The sequence below is a fragment of the Symphalangus syndactylus genome, chromosome X (genome assembly GCF_028878055.3).
Source record: "Symphalangus syndactylus isolate Jambi chromosome X, NHGRI_mSymSyn1-v2.1_pri, whole genome shotgun sequence".
Classification (NCBI taxonomy): domain Eukaryota; kingdom Metazoa; phylum Chordata; class Mammalia; order Primates; family Hylobatidae; genus Symphalangus; species Symphalangus syndactylus.
In genome coordinates, this window is record NC_072447.2 from 36,621,075 (window position 1) to 36,633,273 (window position 12,199).

Sequence of the window (12,199 nt, forward strand, 5' to 3'; positions counted from 1 at the left end):
CTAGGCAATACCATTCAGGACATAGGCGTGGGCAAGGACTTCATGTCTAAAACACCAAAAGCAATGGCAACAAAAGACAAAATTGACAAATGGGATCTCATTAAACTAAAGAGCTTCTGCACAGCAAAAGAAACTACCATCAGAATGAACAGGCAAACTACAGAATGGGAGAAAATTTTTGCAACCTACTCATCTGACAAAGGGCTAATATCCAGAATCTACAATGAACTCAAACAAATTTACAAGAAAAAAACAAACAACCCCATCAAAAAGTGGGCAAAGGACACAAACAGACACTTCTCAAAAGAAGACATTTATGCAGCCAAAAAACACATGAAGAAATGCTCATCATCACTGGCCATCAGAGAAATGCAAATCAAAACCACAATGAGATACCATCTCACACCAGTTAGAATGGCCATCATTAAAAAATCAGGAAACAACAGGTGCTGGAGAGGATGTGGAGAAATAGGAACACTTTTACACTGTTGGTGGGACTGTAAACTAGTTCAACCATTGTGGAAGTCAGTGTGGCCATTCCTCAGGGATCTCAAACTAGAAATGCCTTTTGACCCAGCCATCCCATTACTGGGTATATACCCAAAGGACTATAAATCATGCTGCTATAAAGACACAGGCACACATAGTTTATTGAGGCACTATTCACAATAGCAAAGAGTTGGAACCAACCCAAATGTCCAACAACAATAGACTGGATTAAGAAAATGTGGCACATATACACCATGGAATATTATGCAGCCATAAAAAATGATGAGTTCATGTCCTTTGTAGGGACATGGATGAAACTGGAAAACATCATTCTCAGTAAACTATCGCAAGGACAAAAAAACCAAACACTGCATGTTCTCACTCATAGGTGGGAATTGAACAATGAGAACTCATGGACACAGGAAGGGGAACATCACACTCCGGGGACTGTTGTGGGGTGGGGGGAGGGGGGAGGGACAGCATTAGGAGATACACCTAATGCTAAATGACGAGTTAATGGGTGCAGGAAATCAACATGGCACATGAATACATATGTAACAAACCTGCACATTGTGCACATGTACCCTAAAACCCTAAATAAAAAAAAAAAAAAATAAATAAAAGTTATTAGAACTAAAATGTGAGTTTAGCAAGTTTGCTGATACAAGATGAATATACAAAATGTTTATGTATTTATAATAAAAAGTCAGAAATTAAAATAAAAACAATACCATTTAAAATCGTATTAAAATATGTAATATTTTAGGATTAATATGATGAAATATGTGAAAGATCAGTACAATGAAAACTACAAAACACTGTTGAGAGAAATAAATGGAGATGTAAATAAATGGAGACATTATACTACCTTTATGGGTCGTAAGACTTATTATTGTCATGATACCAATTCTCTGCAATTGATCTACAGATTTAACAAAACCCCATCCAAAACTGTAGCATGCTCTTTGGTGCGAACTGACAAGCAGATTCTAAAAGCCACAGAGAAATGCAAAAGACCCTGAATGAGCAAAACAATTTTCAAAAAGAAGAATAAAGTTGAAGATCTAACACTACCTGATTTCAAGACGTATGATAAAGTCTTAGTCATACTATAATTATGTCAGGCCGTGTAACATTACGGCAAAGAGAGACAAACAAGTAAGTGGAATAAAGTCCAGAAAGAGACCCCCACACTTGAACTAATTTTTCACAAAGTTGCAAGGCAATTCATTGTAGATTGTTTTTTCAATAAAAGATTTTGGAGCAAATGAATATCTGTATGCAAAAATATAAAATGTTATACATATCTTACATTATATATAAATATTAACTCAACATAAATCATAGATCTAAATGTCAAACCTAAAACTATAAAAGTTGTAGAAGAACACATAGAAAAGCTTTGTGATCCTGGGTTAGGCAAAGACTTCTTACATTGACAATAAAAGGATGATCCATGAAAGAACAAACTGATACAGTAGACTTCATATGCATGTATGTATATAACACAGTTTGTCAACTCACCCATTGAGGGACTTTTATGTTGCTTCCACAGCTTGACTAATGTGTGTAATGCTGCAATGAACATGGGAGTTCAAATATTTCTTTGAAATCCTGATTTCAATTCTTTTGGATAAATATTCAGTAGTTGGATTGCTGGATCACATGGTAGTTCCATTTAAAATTTTTTGAGAAATCTTGATACTGTTTTCCACAGCGGCTGCACAGCTTTATATTCCCACCAACAGTGCACAAGGGTTCCAATTTATCCACATCCTCTCCAACACTTGTTACTATTGTTTTTAAAAATAATGTTCATTCTCTATTTTTAAAGTAAAATAATAACAGATGTTGCCAAGGCTGTGGAGAAAGGGGAATGCTTATATACTGCTGGTGGGAATGCAAAGTAGTTCAGCCCTAGAGAAAATAGTTTGGAGATTTTTCAAAAAACTAAAAACAGAACCACTGTTCAACTCAGCAATCCCATTACTGTTTTTTTTTTCCATTTATACATTAACATCAGGCAATTTATTACAAACACTATACACTTTCTACTGCAGCTGTGTTATTTACTGACAGCAAATTTCTGCAAATAAGACAGTGAATAAATTATCCACTCCATGTTGATTAGGAAAAGGTTTTCTAGTTTCAGAGTACATACCCAAAGGAAAAGAAAAGTTCTACCAAAAAGACACTTGCACTTGTATGTTCATCATAGCACTACTGACAATAGCAAAGACATGGAATCAACCCAGGTACCCATCAACAGTGGATTGAATAAAGAAAATGTGGCTGCCTGAGCTCATGAGTTCAAGACCAGCCAGGGCAACACGGTGAAACCTTGTCTCTACTAAAATACAAAAATTAGCCTGGCGTGGTGGCACGTGCCTGTAATCCCAGCTACTCAAGAGCCTGAGACAGGAGAATTACTTGAACCTGGGAGGCGGAGGTTGCAGTGAGCCGAGATCGTGCCATTGCACTCCAGCCTGGGCAACAAAGCGAGACTCTATTAAAAAAAAGAAAGAAAGAAAGAAAATGTGGTACATATACACCATGGAAGACTATGCAGTTATATAAAAGAATGAAATTATGTCCTTTGCAGCAATATCGAAGCAGCTGGAAGCCATTATTCAAAGTGAATTAATGCAGAAACAGAAAACCAAATACTGCATGTTCTCACTTATATGTGAAAGCTAATCATTGGGTACATATGGACATAAAGATGGAAACAATAAACACTGGGGATTCCAAAAGGTGGGAAGGAAGTAAGGGGGCAAGGACTGAAAATTCCCTGTCAAGTACTATGTTTACTACTTGGGCAACAGGATCATTAGAAGTCCAAACCTCGGCATCACATGGTATACCCATGTAACAAATATGCATATGTACCCCCTGAATCTAGAATAAAAGAATTTTAACAAAGAAAAGACATGGCCATCCTACCAGGTGTGAGGTGATAGCTCATTGTGGTTTTGATTTGTATGTTCCTGATAAGTGATGTTGAGCATCTTTTCATATGCTAGTTGACCATTTGTATGTCTTCTTTGGAGAAATGGCTACTCAGGTCCTTTGCCTATTTTAAAATTGGATTATTTGGTTTTTCTGCTATTGAGTTGTAGGATATCCTTACCAGTTAGATATTACCTACTTATCAGATACGTGGTTTGCACATTTTTTTCTATTCTGTAGGTTGCTTTTTCACTCTGTTATTTCCTTAATATCATTTGTTTAATGTCTAAAAATAATGCCAAATTAGTTTAATTTGGCTTTAGTTTTCTTGCAATTAAACACAGATTGCATTTTCAGTTTATGACTCATAGCTGCTGAAGAGTTCCTTTTACAGAATGAATCTGTAATTTAGTTTTTCTATTTTCTATGAATGCATTTGACTACTTTACCTTCTTTAGAAGTTCCAGCTCAGATGTGGTTGGATACTTCAATGCACTTGTGACTGAGACACAACACAGTCTAATTACAAAGCATTCTATAACTCAGACACAGGGATCTAAACAGACATATAAAATATACTTTCATCATAGATTCTTATGTGCAATTTGGGCAAAATCACTGAACACTGCCTGAATTTCAGATTCCCAACTTCTAATGGGGAATTTTATTATAATTCTTTGACTCTTTTATTTTCGCACTGTTTGTGGTCTATTACCAGGTGAAACAATTTCTTCTGGTGAGACTGGCAATGCTGAAAACTTATATTACTATACATTCACCTCTGCTTATGGAGTTTAGTAATAGATATTAAGTATCATTCAATCTGGGATCACTAGAACCAGTCAGATGGTTCTGGGCCTGCATGGTCACATCTTTGCTTGAATAATTTATATGCAATTATTTTGCTTTTAAAAATAAGAGATGCAATTGGTGAAGCTGTTAAAATGACTGTAATTAAAGTAATACAAGAGAAAATGATCCAATTTTGTGGATAGCTGTTTATTCTGCATTTTACCTTTCAAAACAATTAAATTGTTGTTATACACTTATATGCTCACAGGGAATATTTGCAATGAAATTTTAAACTGGGGAAAATTAGTATTTTATATCAGCCCATTAGAAAAATAAGTAAAGAACCTAATCGCCCTCCATTAGGTTGAGACAAATGCTGGTCTCAGGAGATGGTTATTCCATTATTTTCCCTAGTAAATAAGAAAATGGGTGGGGGGACTTCCCTCCATCATTCTCAGGCCTGTGAGGCCACTAGGATTGGTAGTTAAAGGGCCATAATTTGGTAAGAGTTTCTATGGCCCACTGAGTTATCCAATGATGATGGCTTAAACTATACTTTAACCCTACACCTGCCTCAGCTGATTCCCCACTCCTCCTTAGGTTAGAAAACTGCATTGCCCTGAAGGTTTGTGTATTTGGGTGTCTGGGTAGACTTGATCCTTCTGCCATTTTTCAATTAAATGAAAATTCACAATGAAATTACATTCTAAATGTCTTTCAAAAAGTACGAACAATTAGTCATTACTCTATTTGAATAGCTCAGTAGCCTTTAGTTTTCATCTGAATTTTAATCTAATTGATAACGATCTTCAGCCAACTTCCTTCTCTTTCAAACTCCCTAATCACATTTTACAACCGTACCATCAGACTGTCTTGAAATAGACACATCCACGTGGAGGTGCCAAGGAAATCTATGTAGGCTTGAAATACTTAAAAAGAACTGGAGTGGACAAGAAAAAGAAAGATCATCCAAGTTCTTCAAGTTTACAAAATGTAATATCTGGTAATGCGTCTCACTTAATGGCCCAAAGTAATTTTCAAATTATTTTCTAAAAATAACACAGACTTTATATTTCCAGAAAACCCAAGTTCAGCATGGTATTGCAGTGTTTAATATCATTTCAGAATAGTCACAAAGCCTTGCTTTTAACATTTCTTCATCTTTAAATGAGCCTAGCATTATTTCTCTAATGATCAATAAATGTAGACCTGTAACAGTCAAGATCTATGCCAATTAATCTGGAAGTGTTGGAAAAGTAACTTGAAGAGAGCATTGCTCCTCAGAAATAAATGCAACAATTTAAGAGAATCAGTGGGGTTCCAGGGCTTTACTGCCACCAAGCCAAGTCACAAGACCAAATGTGAAAACAATGTAATCAAGCATTTAAATGATTCATCTGAATGCTGGACGCTTGGTTTAATAAAGCTGGGACAACTTGCCTGACTGCTTGAGTGTTTCACATTTCATGGGTTTTTATGAGATTGTGTAGGCACTAACTAGAAGACTCTACGATCTATTTTTACTAAACAAAAATTGTGCAGCTGGGCGCAGTGGCTCACACCTGTAATCCCAGCACTTTGAAAGGCCGAGGGGCCGATCACTTGAGGCCAGGAGTTTGAGACCAGCCTGGCCAACATGGTGAAGCCCTGTCTCCACCAAAAATACAAAAATTAGCTGGGTGTGGTGGCGGGCTCTTATAATCCCAACTACTTGGGAGGCTGAGGCAGGAGAATCACTTGAACCCGGGAGGAGGAGGTTGCAGTGAGCTGAGATCGCACTACTGCACTCCAGTCTGGGTGACAGAGTGAGATAAATAAAACTTTAAAAAATTATGCATAGTATTGTACATGCCTTGAATTTATATAATGCTCTCTATTATGGCATTTTACAAGAGAGAAGATTTAAAGTGTGCCATCTGACTTGCAAGTAAAAAGAGCATCTCCAAAATGATACTAGTTACTGTGAAAATACAGCAGCAGACAACTTGTTCCTGGGAAACAAAAGGATAATTACAAAAATCCATCACAAAAAGCTCGTTTGAAAGCCTTATCCTGCAAGAAAGGGCTCAGTTGTTAGAGTTCTGCTCCTCATATCAGTGCTTCCCCCTTTACCACTTCCTTCTGGTACTGCCTGATCCAGGTTACAGGTGTTTAGGCCATTTTAAAGAAGAATGAGAATGTACCAACATGCAATGGGCATTTTCTTGGAGCATTTGAATCCATTCTAAGAGTCAGTCTAAGACTGATCCAAAGAAAGTAAGAGGAAAGTGTCCAGGCATAGTGGCTCAGGCCTGTAATCCCAGCACTTTGGGAGGCCGAGGCAGGTGGATCACCTGAGGTCAGGAGTTCGAGACCAGCGTTGGCCAAAGTGGAGAAACCCCGTCTCTACTAAAAATACAAAAATTAGCCAGGTGTGGTGTCACACACCTGCAGTCCCAGCTACTCAGGAGGCTGAGGCAGGAGAATCGCTTGAACTCGGGAGGCGGAGGTTGCAGTGAGCCGAGATCACGCCACTGCACTCCAGCCTGGGCAACAAGAGCGAGATTCCATCTCAAAAAAACAAACGAACAAAACAAAAAAATGAAAAAGCATCATCCTAAAAGAAACAAAATAAACATAATTAGGCCAAATGGAATGGGCCTAATAACTTCATCTAAAATGAAAATCTGATCTCAAAACTGTACAGATGGGAGTAAATGTGTTTTTAATAGTTTATCTTACTTTCTTGCACTGCATGATTTCAGTGTCGGTTCTGTTTCTGTTTAATTCCAAAAGGGCTGCATATTTAAGGATTTCTTCAACTTGGCGACAAGAAAAATTAAGGGTAGTTTTGAAGAGATAAACTCTTCGGAGACTAAAGAACATTTTTTCAAAGTTTATCTTCTGAAAGCACATTAATATTTTTATTCTGAAGTCTTTATGGTTTTAGGGTAGACCAAACAGCATTGACAACAACTTAGTAATGATTCTCGTAACCATGGCACCTCCTTCACCTCTTAGCTGGTGTGTAATTAACAGTTTAAAAACTATCCTGAGTAGGAAATAGTTGTCCAGTATTATTGCCTCTGCACAGTTTGATCAGCTGCCAGCTGAGAAACCTTTGTGGCAAAACTTTATAAGCTTATCTCTTGGTTCACTTGGGTTAATGGCGGGGAGAAAGAAAGGACAGTCTTCAAGCTGCTGCTAATTAAAATGATTGCTATGACTCCTCTCTGAGGACTACTCTTTCAGTTATAAAGTGCATGTGTAAATGAAGCACCCCAGGCATCTGCCAATTCAGAAAAGCAAGTCACAACCACTGAGGCTTTTTTTTTTTTTTAAACTGAGTTAACATACAATAGGCTCAGCTGGAAAATAAAATGGTGAGGGAATCAGTTTACAAGAGCTCTTTAGATTTTCTTGTATGATAACCTGTTTTGAGGAACATTGGGAAAATATTGGGTTTTCTTTTTTTTTAAGGGCAATTAATGGAAGTTGGATTTCACATCTATGGGACAAAGTTCTGACCCACCATTTAAATTTTTCATAAAGGGGGCTTCTGATGTTTTGGGGAATATTAGTGCCATCACAGCTATTGTCACTGTCCCACTCATGAACCAAGGGCATCTTACTACAAGCACCATGTCTCTCTACCAGAAGTCAGTCTCCAGCCATTGCTCAAGTTGTGCATACGAGAGGCCCATTCTGGGGAATTAGGCTTCCTGGAGCAGCCATCCATAAATAACAACAGGAATGGATAAATACCACAAGCCTCCTTTGTGTCTTAGATGGAACAGGTCTGAGATGTTCCCTCCACTGTCTCACAGAAGTTCCCAGTGGGATTGTACCCCAGCTACCCTCAGGTGGTAACCACCTATTATGCAACTTCTACTGGCTTCCTTCCTTTTTATGTCCTATTTCCTCATTTTCCTTTCAGTAATTGTTGGGATCACCTACCAAACAAGCTATGTGCACTCAAATCCTTGATTCAGGATCTGCTTTGCAAGAATGCAACCCAAGACAAGTGCTATTGCTAAGATAGAGCTATAGAGATATTCTAGTTTGTACGGATCCAAATAAATCACTTCTCATTTTATTTATCTCCTTAACATACTTAATCACCACCCAAAAAAAGGAGCCCCAGTAAAATATGCAAAGCTTGGCAACACCTAAACAATACAAAGGATTATCACATATCTGATACCAAAACATTAATAAATGTTCATGGGATTTTGGTAAACAAATCAAATTTTAAAAGAACTCACTTCCAAGCATTTCATATCACTTGTGAGACTGTCATACAGTCACAAGGATATCCAGGAATTTAGGTTAGACACCTATTAACTGGAAACATGATTAGTTCATTGAATACTAAACAGAGCACAAGTCACTGTCTCCTCTCCATGACATATTTCAGTTGAAAATGGAAAATTTGAATGTAAAACATTTAGTATATTCACTTCAAATAATGCATATTCTATATTTAACTATTTGGAGGAATTACCACTCTTTTTTCTGCTTTCAACTAGGTGTTTGCCATGCCTTTTCCAACATTGGGCTTTGTATTGTTATTAAACAATGCCTACAAAGCTCTTTCCTCAAACCTCCTGAGTCTTTTAAACACACATATATTCTATTGACATGCATAATAAAGTAGAAAACAGAAGCTTTTAACAGCACAAATCAAGCTACCTCTCTCATTCCCCAAATTTGTCCTGATTATCTGGATACTACAAGGACATTGTACCCTTTTAGCCCAAACCATTCAATTGTTGAGGTTACTTTGAATGTGACTACACATGCAAACCAGATAAAGAAAACAAACTGAATTCAATAAACTCACAGGTCATTTACAAAATATTAACCCAGTTGTTAAATAGTTGCAGCTGGTCAGAGAAAAGGGCTGATGAAACTTATGCCACAGACTCAGCCTCCCAGGATTTGAATGAATTTTGTTCCGTATTACAGCTGCAGATTTCACAATTAATTTAGCCAAACACAAGTGCATTATTTTCATCACCCTTAAGAAAACCCTTATAATCCTGAAGTAATTTAGTAGATGTCCCTCAGTAGTTTGTGGTCCACAGTTGTAGTTTTGTTCTCTTGCTTTTTTTAACATCCTCCAAAACGCTTTGACTCTCATTCTGCTACAAATTGGAGTGCTTACCTCAGAAAGATTGACTGTGGCTACCAGGGGGAAAGCTGAGAGTGAGTCCAATTTTTTTTGGTCTGTTTGGCTTTTTCTGGGTTGCTTAGAATGCCAGATTTTAAAAGATGAACTACGTACCATCTTATATCAGTTAGAATGGTGATCATTAAAAAGTCAGGAAACAACTGATGCTGGAGGGGATGTGGAGAAATAGGAACGCTTTTACACTGTTGGTAGGAGTGTAAATTAGTTCAACCATTGTGGAAGACAGTGTGGCCATTCCTCAAGGATCTAGAAGCAGAAACACCATTTGACCCAGCAATCCCATTACTGGGTATATACCCAAAGGATTATAAATCATTCTACTATAAAGACACATGCACACATATGTTTACTGTGGCACTGTTCACAAAAGCAGACTTGGAACCAACCCAAATGCCCACCAATGATAGACTGGATTAAGAAAATGTGGCACATATACACCATGGAATACTATGCAGCCATAAAAAAGGATGAGTTCATGTCCTTTGCAGGGACATGGATGAAGCTGGAAACCATCATTCTCAGCAAACTAACACAGGAACAGAAAACCAAACACCGCATGTTCTCACTCCTAAGTGGGAATTGAACAATGAGAACACTTGGACACAGGCAGGGGAACATCACACACTGTGGCCTGTTAGGGGGTGGGGGGTAAGGGGAAGGATAGCATTAGGACAAATACCTAATGTAGATGATGGGTTGATGGGTGCAGCAAACCACCATGGCACATGTATAACTATGTAACAAACCTGCATGTTCTGCACATGTATCCCAGAACTTAAAGTATAATAAAAAATAATAAAAAGATGGAATAATAAAAGAAAAATGAGAAAGAAAATAACAAATTTTGCCCTTCTTTTCTCCTGAAAGCATATGACCATTGCTGGACTTCTGAAATATAAATCAGATCATCACTGCAGCTAATAGGTAAGTAAGTATAAACAAGTACCTCAAGCCTTGCTATAAACCATATATTTCATATTCTTCATTTATGGTGACTAAAATTGAATTCAAATTGCATTTTGTGGTATTTTGACTTCTCCTAAGGCATGTGCTTCTAGGAAATGAGGGAATCCAGGCTCTTTCTATGACTGCTGCTGATACTGTCACACTGTGTACCTATTCTTTATCCTTTTCCTCTGATTCTCCTCAGCACCTGCTCCTATCTTTCTAGAAAATTAGGATTCTATGAATTAGATGGAATGAATGCATCATATACCAGCAAGAATCCAAATAGAAAGATATTTTGGAAAGAGACCTGTAATAAGAGTATGCCCATTTGGAATACTAAATATTTTATTGATATAACAGAGCAAAGACTAATGAAATTTGTGTATTAGGCAAAGCTGAGAGAGATCCCAGATATTTTAGAAGTCAGAATTGAAACAAAATGAAGTCCTGATCAATCAGATAAGCCATTCTGGTTTCAAAGAAGACAATGATAAAATACTGAATAATAAATAATACAAAGACTCCTCTATGTAAAGGGATTTTAAAAATTCAGATAGAATAAAAAATAAATGTGCAAAAAATTCTACAATGTTATTCAACTTGAATGTGTTAAATATATTAAAGTGAGACTTTGTGAACATATTATTATTGAAGTAAGGCTGTTTAGATAGTCAGAAAATCATTAACTTTAAAGTCAGAAGAGGGATTCAAATTTTGGCTCCTCCATTTTCTAGCTGCACAACTGTAGATTAATTATATATTTTAGACTTTTGTTTAGGTATGAAACTGAGATAGTAACATTTGTTTCACAGGATGCTGTAAGGGTTAAATGAGCTAATGTAAGTCAGTGGTTCTCAAAGGGGTGACTTTTTTCCCCCAGGGGACATTTGGCAATGTCTGAAGACATTTTTTTGTTGTTGTTGCAATGCGGTGGGGTTGTGGTGTAAGTACTACTGGTATCTAGTGAGTAGAGGCCAGGGATGCTATAATATTATACTAAGCGTTCTACAATGCATAGGACAGCCCCTTATCAAGGTTGGGAGAACCCTTGTGAAGTGCATAGCCATTACCTGGTATGTAGTAAACAAGAGCGATTTATAGGTATTAGTTTAATTATTGAACTTGAATAAGAATACATAGAATCAACTTAATTTTTCTCAGAAGAGACAAGAGAAGAAAGTTGTAAAATTAAGTTGAGCCAAACATGCTGACAGTGATCCTGGGTATAACCACTGAAGGCCTTTGTGGGACAAACTAAAAGGCCCATTTCAAACTTTTTAAACACTAAAAACAAAAGGTAAAATTTGAGCAATTAAGAAATGTTGAGACCATTAAAAAGTTGTTTTTGCTGGGGTGATGAGAGGCCTATGGAAAATTTTAAACTATACAAACAAATAAGACTGGATTTAACACATTTCAAGGTATTAAAGCTATTAAGATTATTAGACTGTGAAATATGCTACCAAGGAAGTGCCAGATCTACCACCAATTGAGACACTTAAAACTCAACTAAAACATTACAAAGTGTATTTCTGGGAAAAGGGAACTAGCAAAGAAGGGGATCAAACTGCTAATTCAAGACTTTTTTTTTTCTTTCTGATATTTGTATTTCAGCAGCTATTTTTAAAATGGTAGGAGGCAGAATGTCAAATTGGAAACAAGTTTCATGAGATGACCCATAAAATTACTTACTTGATCACTTTGGCAAAGACCATGGAAATTGACAACAGCCTACTATTGCGAAAAAATTAAAGCTGTTAAAGAGTTTCCTCTTCGATATTATAATCAAATTAGCTTTAGTATCTACAAAGTAGACAATGGACTTGACTTTGAGCCAAAACAATTTTT